This window comes from Leptosomus discolor, chromosome Z (assembly GCF_034619465.1).
Source record: "Leptosomus discolor isolate bLepDis1 chromosome Z, bLepDis1.hap2, whole genome shotgun sequence".
In the NCBI taxonomy this organism is placed as follows: Eukaryota; Metazoa; Chordata; class Aves; order Leptosomiformes; family Leptosomidae; genus Leptosomus; species Leptosomus discolor.
Window position 1 is genome coordinate 20,164,449 of NC_141419.1, and position 13,274 is coordinate 20,177,722.

The following is a 13,274-nucleotide window of genomic DNA, read 5'->3' on the forward strand; positions in this document are numbered from 1 at the left end:
AAATACACTAAACACAATTTCAGACTTTTCTACATTCAGAACAATTTAACCTCCTTAGCTGTCATGGAATATCACTTAATCGGACGTCTAAGTGAAAACTTCATTGCAAATACTGTTGCAGTTAATAAATATTCCCTTTTGTCAAAATTGAATAAAATCTTCCTATATTTTTCAATAAGAGTTTGAAATTATTTTTTTTGCTAATTTTTCGAATAGTAGGAAGTGCCAATTTAAATCTTAAGCCATTGTCATGGTTAAATATTAATGGTGCAAGCCAATGTCTCTTGACAAGACTTCCATTTCCTTTTAAGTAAGGAAACATAATAGTATATTTCTTTCATAATTCTATCCGAAATTTTAACAATACAGCTGTAATGTGCTTCATAATGTACAATCTATTGATGTTGGTTTGTATCATAGAAAGTGTTTATTATACAATACGCCTACTGAGTAATCTGTAGAAACAATGGAAGGTTATTGAATTGCAAACCACTCTTCCCAAAACAAATGAATGAATGTTTAGTCTTTGTTGATGGATATAAATTTGACAAATTACATAGCATTTTAATGATTGCCATGATCAGTAGTCACTTTGTTAACAGTGATAAAAAAAGTTTTCAAGATTTTGATGTCAGTTTGTCTGCAGCTGCTGCTATATGACACATAAACTTGTTCCAGTTTTGCTTTCAGTGTATTCTATACCATACGTTCACCAAAGAGTGCACTACCCTGAAGATAATCCCAGTTCACTTCAAAATTTTGTTTTGCAATATTAAATTTAGTTCAGAGTTCACAGATCAAGACATAGCTCTGAAGATGAAATTACCATTTTAAAGCATTTTGGGAAGACATCCAAGATTATTCTTTTCACTGATGTATTTAGTAGAATAATTAAGAAGTTCATAGTCGAACACTAAATTTCTTCTTTTTGACTGGCTTTCTCTTGACCTTTGAAAGACTTTTTTACATGACTAATTGCATGCTTCTACAGAATTAAAAATCCTGAGTTAAGTGTTCATATTTATGGTTTTTATTTATGATTTTAAAAAATATCCGACACTTAAGAATTTTACTTTTCATCTCAAAACAACTTCTGTATGATATCAGCTATTATATTATACAGCCTAAGTAACTGAGACAGGAAAAATTGAATGAATAACTGGTTTCCAAACTGCATTTCACACTTTATTGAAAGATTTGGAAAAATGAAACTTCAAGAAAAAGCAAGTTTAAGTATGTAGAATATGGGTCCTCATAATGGGAGAGAGTCAGCCCTACGGACGCCCCGGTCAGTGGGGGAGGAGAGGGGGAGCTGTGCCGGAGCAGAGGCTCCCCCGCGGCCCGCGGTGGGGTGGCGGCTGAGCCCCTGCAGCCCCTGGAGCCCAGCGGTGGCCCAGAGGTCGCCCTGCAGCCCGCGGAGGGCCCCGGGCCGGAGGAGCAGGGCCCGGGCCCGGAGCAGCCGTGGCTCCGAGGCAGCCCGCGCTGGAGCCGCCCGTCGGTGGGAGGGCGGCAGCCCCGGGAGGGACCCGCCCCGGGGGGTTCTGGGGAGCTGCGGCCCCGCGGGAAGGACTCGCGTTGGGGCAGTGGGCGGAGGGCTGTCTGCCGGGAGAGGGACCCCGCGGTGGGGCAGGGGAGGGCTGCGAGGGCCCCTCTCCCTCAGGGGGAAGGAGCAGCGGGGACACCTTGTGCCGGACGGACTGTGACCCCCATTCCCTGTCCCTGCGCTGCTGGGGGGGAAGAGGGAGCAGAGCTGAAGAGCTGAGACCGGGAAGGCGGGACGGGGCGGGGGGGGGGGGGGGTGGGGGGGGGGGTGGGGGGGTATTTAAGACCTGGTTGTATCTCATTCTCCTTGATGGTGGTGATTGTTTGTATTAAATGTATGTTGTTATCCCCAAGTTGAGTCTGTCTTTTGACTATGACCATGACTGGTGAGTGAGCCCTCCCTGTCCTTTGTCTCGATCCTCAAGCCTTTTTGGTTGTATTTTCTCCTCCCCATCCCTCAAGGCACAGAGTAGGGGTGAGCAAGAGGCTGTGTGGTGCTTTTGGAGCCAGCTGGGTGGGCTCAAACCACGACAGGTATTCAGGCAACAAAAACTTGGCTTTTGACTTGTGACGTTGCCTATCATAATCATGACCGAAAGCATTTGTCTTTGATATACATAGCCTTTTCCAGACAGAATCTGTGTTTAGCATCCCCAATTTTAATAAAGATCACATAAATGCCAAATATACAAGCAAAACTAAAAAAAAAAAAAAAGTCTATCTCACCTTTCAAGGTTCTTCCACAAGTTTTATAACAAATGACAAAGGAGATAGAGTCAGACAACTGCTGTAACAGATAGGAAATTCACAAATGTTCCTAGCCTTTTTTAAACTCATTTTAACCATGAGCTACATGATTTATTTCAGAGTAACAGGATTAGTGAATATCCTTTGGTTGGCAGATGCAAAAAACCTCTCCATAAACCCATTTGTCACTCCTAGGCGGCAACTGTAAAATTATCTGCAATAGGAAAGCAGCCTATGAAGTAATGGATGAACATGATACAGAAATATATTTAGCCAAGTATTATATCTGCATCAATGCTCTCCTGACAATAAGAACATCTAACATAGGGCATTTGAGCTTAGATCAGCTTAGACACCTGGCCTGTGATTTCCGTAGCATACAACTCAGTATTGCTGATCCTCTGATACAGTTCCACTACAGGGATCCTTTAAATGAAAGCAGTTCAAGACAAACCACTAATGGAAAGCCTACTTTCATCAACATTTTTATTTTCATCCCACATAAGCTTTGTTTACCTGCAGTGAAGCATAGAGATAACTGGGCAAGCTGCATATAAAGCCAGCTCAGGTCCTGGAAACAACCTAACTAAAGTAGCATTGTCCTGCAGCGGATCTCTGTCCTGTGTTTGTTGGATTTCTCCTAAGCCTTTGGCAAGGACTAAATAAACCCAGCTGAAACATAACTTACTAGTCAGCACAGACATATTCAAATGGGAGAACAGAAGATGCTAAGCTTCACTGGGTCTTCCTCCACCCTCTCTGAGAGAGACGGCAAAATTTGTAGCTGCATTGCAGTCAGCAAGGACCCATCAGATCTCTCTATACAGTTTGCAGTTCCACCTCCACACCAGAAGTGAGGAAAAACTCTGCAACCTCTGCTGTAACACTGTGGTACAGTCAGGGAGCACCCATGTTATGACGCTTTAGAGCTAACAGTAACGTAAGCAGTCATGCAAGGAATGAAGTGAATTTAGTAACTTGACATCTGAGCAACTTGCCTTAGGGAAATTGAAAATGCTCCCATCTTTAAAATCACCTATAGAATCTATTTTAAAAAAAATTAATAAATGCCATGGATTTTTTTTTTTTCTAAGAAAGGTTGATATGGTCTTTGTTTGTGTCTTTGTGTAACCTTTCCTTTGTGTAGCTTTCTGTAAGGGAGGGACTTTTTCCTGAGAAAGCCATGATTAAAATTACCTCAGCTGCAAAAGCAGGCACAAATCTTTCTGATTTCTTTACCATCTGTCATTTCAGAGAAGAATCTCCTACCCACTCCCTCAGATTACTGTTGATGAGACACATTATAGGAGGTTAGTAAATCATTGAAGAGGATGTGACTTCTTTTGTCTATGGCCTATTTACAGGAAGAAAATCTTTGCTATTGACTTCTCTTTCTAGAGAGGAATTGATAATTTCAATCTTCAAATTACAAATTTTGGTACCATTTAATGCACAAAAAATTATGTTGCATTTTCTAAAGTTCTTTGCAATAACTTATTTTCAAAGGTTTTTTGTATGATAAATACAGATATTCAAATATACTCACTTTTACCACAATTTTTTTGATTCAATTTTTAAGGGTTGTAATCATTTGACCTGATCTTTTTTTTTAGAACCATTGATAGGAAAAAATATTTCTGTCAAGTGTGTAGATTAAAAAAATCCCACTAAACACATCTTTACTTAAAAACATAACTCAAACATAGTAACATGTATATAACATGTATTAACATCATATTAATATGTATATTTTTATATTTTCAGAACTTTGCCTCCAAAAAGTAAACTAAAAATTAGTTGAAGATATACTTCATATAGTGGTTTAGCTAAGTGGTACTAGATGGTTTAACTGTGATTTATTTTCAGTTTAATTATTATAAATTTATTTACTTGTATTTCCCCTTCTATGTATTCTTTGATTTCCAAATCCACATGGGGAACTTTATTTGTAAACATATTCTAAAATTAGGGGCATTTTTAAGAGCCGTTTTCTGAAAATGTTAACCAAGAAACAAGTGAAGAGAGAGGTTCATGGCCAGAACCTTTATATGCAATTTTATAGATATTTGGAAGAATTTTATCGATATTTGGAAGAAATATTGAAAATAGTGAGAGAGGCGAGAGGAGGAATCATACTTCCTTGTGAAACCACTTTGTGGTATTTTTAAGTACTGTAATCTCTCAGAATTCATGTCTAACTACATTTTTTTATTTAAATGGCAGATTTAGATTTTAGAACTTCTGGTTACAGCAGGAGAATACTGGAAGTTTTTTTTCTTCTTCCCTGACAAGTAGTGAGACCAGATTTTTGTATTGCATAAGCCATGTAGTAACTTTTAAGATACATAGTATTCTTAATTATCAACCATTCACAAAGAGACTCTTTCAGTCACAGTACAGCATCACATGTTCTGTTGTGGAACAGCTTCATTGTTATATTGTTCCGTGTTCATCTTATTACAGGAAGACAGTAGAGTGTTGTCCATTTTGTCAGCTAAGAGATACTATTTTCCCATTAGGTATTTTCCATCTCTCTTTCTTTGTCAATGAGTAAGGGAGAATTGTAAGTGATCACACACTTAATATTGTTGACTACCTGGGTCATACACTATGAAATTTCTGGGAAAATGAGTGCATTTGTTACAGAAAAAATCTCTTTCCATGCTAATACTTCCATGAAATACCATTTCAGAACTCAAAAAGCAACCCAGTTCATTAGGAAAGATTCATTGTCCCCAGCTCTTTTGCATGTCAAGCAGGTTAATCTAGGTTTGGGGTTATGATTAATAGCGCATAGAAGAGCATGATTTCTCCATCAGGACTGGGAGATGGAAGGATGCAGCATGTGGAGCATGGATGGGGTTCAGGGAAGAGCACAATTTGACTCAAACAGCTTATTTTCAGCCCCAGAGCTGCTTATTGATTTTTGAATTTCCAAAGCAGCTTGGTTTGGTCCTGAACACTGGAGTTCTGCTGTTAAAAATGAACGGCCAGGTGCTGCCAGCAAGTCACTGACTTTATGAAGTCATTAACCAGTTAATTGAAATTAGCTTCCTCTTCCACTGCCATCCTCCTGACACGTGCCCATCCATCCATCATTCCCAGATCTGCACATCCATCTCACTGCCCCAGCACCATTCCCCTGGGTCTGGGCTACAACCCAGTTCCTTAGCAGAGATTCTTCATTGATGAGATGATCTGGAAAAGTGGAGACAGACGTTCCAGATCGTTGCGTAAACAGAACACTGAATTAAGATGCCACTCTGTGATGCTGCCTCTCTCTGGTACTGAAAGTGGTGTGCAAGTCTCTCTGATTTGGCACATGTAAAGTGGTACAGGAAAGAAAAGGCCTTTCATTTCAATGTGCTGAAAATAAGGGCCTTTACCTTTCTTGTGGGGCTGCTGAGACAGATAATTTCTCATCAATTTGTAAAATACAGCAAAGTAATGTGCAGGAACTAAAACGAGAATGCAAGAATGGAGGAAAAACCCCAAGCTTTTTTCATAGGTACCATAATTTATATGGGAATACAGCTATCTTTACTGTGTCACAGTATGACAGGTGCACCCGCCCCTGCCTGGACCTGAAAATGACCAGGGCTCGCTAAAGACCTGATAACAAGCAGGTCTCTCGGGTGACTAGACAAAACACCTTGCTCCTGCTGGTGCCAACTTAATTAAATATGACCACAGGGCAGACTCAACTTGGGTATAAATGGGGTCCCACCGGAGAGCCAATTTGGGTTGATCCTCCTCAGAGCAGTGGGTCTGCAGTTGTGGACTCTCCCCGTGGGTTGGGACACCGCCTGAGGAAACTCCTGGGGTTGAGTGCCTCACCCCCCATCTTGGGTGAGTGATTTCTGCTGGATATATCCTTGAGTGAGCCCTCACCCTTTTGGGTGAGTGATTATAGCCTCTGGGTACCATACCCTTGAGAGACATTTTCCCCATTTTGTGGGTGAACAAGTGCACATTTTGGATTGTTTTCCTAACAGGCTTGAATAATTTAGGAATTCTTAAGACAGCTGTGTAGTGATATATTCCCAACTGACATCCGAACTTCCAATTTTGTCTATAAGAGTGCTATCTAACTTTATTTGGAATAAATCCCCATTTTTGGAGTAGTTGCTCTGTCTGTTTGGTCAGTGCCTCTGCCTGGCATCCACACTTGCAGTTTGCTCAGGTCAGTAGGGGTGTTCGAGTGACTGTTCTGCTTGTTGTGTGGGTGCCTCCATGACACACAGAATGCCTAGGTGCATAAAAACGAGATGCCAAAGCAGACATAAGAGTTTTGATTTAATACATTGGTTTGGGTTTAAGTTCTAGTATCATTTAACTAGTAAAAGTCAATAGTGCCTGTCATAGTAACCTCTCCCTGATATTCCTGGATATGAATAATCCAGTCTTCTTATTTAGAACAACTTATTATTAGTTTTCTTATTTTTTTTAACAGTAATACTATGGGGCAAACAAATACAAATTATTTGAAAATTGGCATTTAGTGTGGTGCAGTGAGGGGAAAACAAACTGAGAATAAATTTACATAGACTCAAGCAAACAGAAAATGAGCTTTCTGATTTGTTAACAGGTAAAGGCCAGAAGCCTTCCTTAGCAATAACTGATGCTAAAATTATTTCTCTCATTAGTGTGAGGTCCGGCAGACAGACAAGCAGACAATACTCTACATCTATGCCAGTGGTTTCATGTGATTGAAATCTAGAAATATTTTAGTTAATATTATTAGTCTATACTGCCCCTAATTAGTTAGGTTACTGCTCCTATTAATCAGCAGCATGTGTGAAGTAACAATCAGAGCAAAATTGTATGAAATCATTAATGTTGCTACCTTCTGACTTTTCTCAGTAGAAAAGGTCAAGTAAGATAATATGAATGCCCAAGTAACATTAGACTAAAGTGGGAAACAACTCCCTTGCTTATATAATTAGAACTAGTGGGGAACAATTCCCTTGCTTATAGCTGCTGGCTTCTGAAAAGTAGGCCCTGACTTGTGTTATTTAATGTTTTGCATGTAGTCTTATCACCCTGAGCATTTACCAAAACTATGATTCGCAATTTTACTATGTGAAGAGCCAAGCTGATGACACATTTATTGAGCAGCCTCAATTCCATATGGAAATAGAAGACCACATCCTTGTTTGTTGTACAACAAAGTAAACCCATTGGTTTGAAAAAACAGAAGAAAACACCATGCAACTTTACTCTGTTGAGACAGGAACCAAAGGCTAATACTTCACTATTCATAGCATTTAGTTCAGTGGTTAATGTCTGATATTTCAGGAAAAGGTCAATCAATGAAAACAAAGAAACAAATGCAAAGAATATGAGATTTGAACTAACTCTTGAGAAATAGAAGTAGTTCATAACAATGCCAGGCTGCCTGCTGATTTGAAAAACAGTGGTGCAAGTTTTATAAAACACTAGAACAGTGGCACTGGTTAGACCAACGGTCTGAGTAGCTCAGCATCTTTATCTCTAACAATGTTCAAAAGCAGATGCCTACATAGGGTAGAAAACCAGAGCAAGCACTGTAAAACCTTTCTCTTGATCTCCCTCCCAACCTCTGACAATGTGTGACAGGGACTTCCTGGGTCTGGTGTGACTTTCATATGCTCCATTATTCTTAGTGGGTTCTTCCTGTTGTACAAACATTTCTGGCATTTTTAATGATGAATAGCAAAGCTTGTAAAAACTTGTGATTAATCTTACATGGCAAAGTCTGTTCTTGTTTTAAGGGATTTTAGTTGAATCAGAGGAGAAGAATAGAAGTGGTAATTTCTTTGATACTCATGTCCAAAATTATAATGATTGTTAAATTTTAATAGTCAACATACAAAAAATAAAGATGATATAAGTTTTACCACAGTATTTTCGATTTAAATATTTGAAACAAGAGTACTGAAATACTTAATTCAGGGTATAACTAGAACACTTATATAATAATTATGATAACAGAAATCGTGGGGTATTTTTAATAATTATTATTACTACTGTTATTACCTTGTGACAAGTAGCTCTGTTCCCACAGAAGTTTTGATTTGGAAATTTCGGCAATTTCCAATAAAAGAAAAATATAACAGAAATTTCCAGGCTCTAAAGTGAAAAGCTTTTCTTACAGAATCATAGAATGTTAGAGCTGGAAGGGACCTCTGGAGATTATCTAGTCCAACCCCCATGAAGAAGCAGGTTCCCCTACAGCAGGTCACAGAGGAACGCGGCAAGGCAGGTTTTGAATATCTCCAGGGAAGGAGACTCCACAACCTCTCTGGGCAGCCTGTTCCAGGGCTCTGTCACCCTCAAAGGAAAGACTTTTCTCCCTGATGGCATCCTGCATTCCATTCCAACTACCTTATTTTTCCATATTTTGTCTAAACAGAACAGTAGTCACTACTTACTTTTTGCTTTTCCTTGAACAAAAACTTTTCTGGTTTTTTTGGGTTTTTTTGAAACATGTTAATATACCACAGGCAAATGGAAAGTTTTTCCTTTCCAATGCCACTGTATATTGCCTCAGCTTTAAGAACCAGGATGCTCTTGTACCATAGATTCTGCCTTTAGGCAAGCAGTATTTCAAACTTGAATATAATTTAGTTAAAGCTCGAATGAGGGATAGAGATCTCAAAGGTCATTCTTTTTTAGTGAGTGACTGAAAAAGGAAAAAGGAAACAAATTATTGCACAATGAAGAAAAGAATGACACATGAGCTCAATTGTATTATCAGACAACAGAGACTTCTCCTGAGGAAGAAGAAGGAAAGAGAAACCAAGACTTTACACTTGACAATAACAGGACAAGACTCTCTTCTGTTCCAACTGAAATTAAACAGTCTGTCTTCATTTTCTTGTTGGGGTGGCTGGCATTTTATACCTCATCAGTACCTAGGTAAGGCAGGTTTTTTTTTCTCTGAATACCCTTGCATTTCACAGTTCTGTTAACTCTTTCATAAGTTTGAGGTAAGAATAAAAAAAATTTTTCTTTTCCTGTATTTTTATTTTAAATATCTGTTCCTAATTGCTAAAACATCATCTTGCTGGTGAATCACTGTCAAACATGATTTTTTTTTCTCCGGGTTAGGTAATATATAAGGCCAATACTTGAAATTTGTATAACTCAATTTTTATTTTTTATGTAGATAAATTTATTCTGTATTCTTGATTTTAAGCCTTTCCTCTTCTAAGGTGATAATATAATGGACACTACTACCACTACTACCCCTACTACCACTACTACTACTACTACAACAACACCAGGAGTTGTGGCTAATATAGTGGCAAAAGCATGGTTATCTCAGGACAAATTGAAATTTGAAACACAAAGGCAGACACATAAAAAAAATAAGAATTTGATTAATAAACAGAACAAACTATTAGAAGAAAAACTGGTTTTCACTTCAAATTTGGGCACTATTATTTTAGGAATAAAAAGGTTTTTGTGGGAATAACTAAGCAAAGGCTTAATGGCTTATGACATACAAAGTCATAATAATAATAGCATTTGGTCATAGACATTCTGCATCTAGGATTACCAGGTTATTAAAATATAAATAACTTATGGTCTCATAATTATATGCAGACAAAATAAGATGAGCAAAAATATAATCCTAGTCATTCCTTAAATTCCTTGCCTATTTGGTGGTAGTTGCTAACTTCTCCCTGCTGGAACGCCTTGAGCACTGACACAGGCATAACTGGAAGACTATCACATATATGAGCTAAGACTACAGACCAGGCTGCTGTAAGAAAATTATCACCCGTTACGGTCATTTCTGTACCAAAACGCACTTCTGTACCTTAGAACCAAAGTGTTGGTGAAACCACTCCAGCTGCATAAAAGGTCTGCTTCAAGATGCTTTTAGACAGCGAGCAGTGGTGATAGCAAGCAGAAATTCTCTTCTGCTTAGAGAGCAAGTGCAATACTGAAGGGGTGAAGGGGTCGTTGCTTTGGGCTTGGCTCTGCTGCAGCTATTTTCAAGAAAATCATAATAATACCGTTTACTTTGAGTGATTTTAAAATTTCATATTTGTGCTGTCAAATATGGTCATGGCATATAGGCCCAAGGTCAATTTTTTATGGTGCTTATCTAGATATAGTGTCTAACTCAAGTTATTATATTCTGTAAGACAATTGTTAACCACAGCAGTGTCATCTGAAGTTACTCAAACTCTGGTTACCTCTTTGGGGTAGGAAGCCCTCTCAGTTTCAGTTTACCAGAAGTCTCCATTAACAGTGCAAGGATATTCTGTGTATGGGTAAAGTCTCTTAGATCTGCTTCTGACACACTTATAACTTTTACAGTAGTCAATGATTGTTTGGGGAGTTTTAGGACAGAATCTGTCACTGCTTACAGCGCTGAGGAGGTAACATTTGCAAAGCTTGAGGACCATAGCTTTCAAAAATGTGTAATCCTCAGTAGGATCACAGTGATAAAACTTCTCAAATGTCTAAAATCACTGTTAGGGCCAGCTTTATAGACTTTTGTAGCACAAGTCAACAGAGTTGATCAAAAAGCACATTTAAATTTGTGTGTGTGTGTGAAAATCTTAATAGACTTTGTAAGTGACATGGCTTGTATTTATGTCTTATTCTATCCATTGCTTAAAAAAAAAATAAATAACAGGGAGAATTTTCTGATAACCTTCCCCTGATCTGACACTGCTCCTGAATGACATCAGAACTGGATCCACTGTGCATCACGGGGAGCTAACAAAATTTCTCATTCTTTTTATAACATGGGAAAACTAACACAGTAGGTGACTGTACTACAGTGTACTCTCAGATTTCGGTCATGAATATGTCATTCTCATAACTCGACTGCATTACATTTAAAACTAAATTACATTAATCTATCATAAACAGGACTAGTTGGAACCTGACAGACAAAATCGTTTCCTAGATAAGAGAGAGGATGAAAAATAGTGCATTTTTAAAAAAACTTTCTCACTTCCATTAAAAAAAAATTCAAGCACAATCAAGACTGCAATTCAGAGTTCAAAAGTAATTTTCCTCTAGCTTCTGACCAGTGCACAAATACTTTCAATAGTAAGAAAGTAAGTGGGTGAGATAAACACTGACGTTCTCCTTAAACTTTAAACATGAGTATGCCCTCATGTCATCCAGCAGTAACTCTGCCAAATGCATGTGAATTTATTGTTCAGTCACTGATGGTACTTATGTGTTGAAGGTTCGTATCAGTGAAAGGTTATAGCCTGAACTGTCCTCTGTTCCATCAGTATAGTCCATGAAATCAATGTGATTACTCTAGTGTAACGTTATCTCTCTCAGAGCGTTGAAAACTTTACAGTATGCACTAAACCATGCTCTGCAGCAGAGGAACTCTTATTTCTTTCTTACAGGTGGGAGAATAAGTCTACATACAGATTGTCTTTCTCACACTCACATGCAAAGTGAGTGATGAGTGCAGAGATAGTCCCAGTCTGTGATCGACTGACAGACTAACGCCAACATAGCCCCATGTTAGGGTGTAAAGAACGAATCAGACCAGACAGAATGGACTCACAGACACCTTTATTGCAGCACAATGGTATAGAAATTAATGCTGCTCTGGAAAGATTCTTTGAAGCTATTAATCCAGGACCCTTGTCTGGCCTGACCTCTACTTAGCTGTGATTCTCATCCAATTCAAGTAATTTGTAAATGCAGCTCAGTCTTCAGCAGGAAAGTAAGTCAAAATGTAACTTTACCTCCTTCTTCCTGAGGCATGAGAAATCACAGGCTTAGATCACAACGAAGACACAATGGTCTGCCTTAATACAATGTATTCATAATTTTCACCCTTTCCCACCATTTTTCTCTATTTACCTAGCAAATTTGGTAAAGAGACTTTTTTTACACTGAGACAGAGATAGTTGATAACCCTTCACAGCTGTTGAGTTACAGCCCTCCTTCCACAACTCTAAAGCAGTGTTAAAGTTGAGAAGAGGGTATAAAGGTATTTGCTTTATGACGATATGCTGATAAGCAATGGTCTGGAGTAAAAGATGTCATCCTAGACATTGTGAAAAATATGATAAATAAACCATAGAGAGCGGAAACAGCAGGTAGAGATGAATTAAGTCATTAGTGATGAAAGGAAAAGGGAGTTGAGAGGAATTAGTGGAGAAGGGCCAATGAAATGAGTACACTTATACTGCAAGTGTCTAGCCTGAAAGATACCACATTTAGTGACAGAAAACAGGCAGTAATAGATCAGCAGAAAGAATGTAGTAAGTTGGGGTAGCACAACGAGAAATGGGAACACGGACACACTTTTCATCGTGGTTCAGAAAACATCACTCAGACCAGTCATTCCATGCTGTAGTGTCACAAATGTGGCAGATGGCAAAGTGCTAACTGCACCAGAAGGCTTTAAGAAATACTGGGGAGAAAACAAAATATGTTATAAGCGTTTGGGGAGAATCCAAGATTGAAGCTAATGCATTATTACTGGGAGAAGAGAGGCCTTCAACAATTGTGGTGCAGAAATTAAAACTACAACGGGAGGAAAAAAAAAGCTTTTAAGCTACAAGAGGCTCTTGACAGAGATAGTACTGAGTTCATAAAGGAGACTGACAACTGTGCAGACAGCATGTTTTCAGAAAACTCACCCATGCAAATGGAAGCAGAGGAGGGGCCCTGACGTTTGCAACAAATCAGACCACATCTGAATGAAACCCCAGGGCAGAGCATGAGCCCAGCAGAACAGTCACATTTATTTGTCTCACCATCTATTTTGCTTCTGCTGTTGCAGCTGCATGTTACCTTTAAACTGGACCTTAAGATAGATGAAGTCAGCACAGGTTATTTGTGGCAACATCACAGGATGGTTAGAAGAAATTGGGACTGGGGAAATACCCCTCTGCCACATCCTCTGCAGCAGAATATAACAGATGGAAAGGCCAAGAAATGTATGACCCACCCTCTCTGTGCATCACTGAATTTCAAAAGCATTTCACATTTTATGAGGTAAA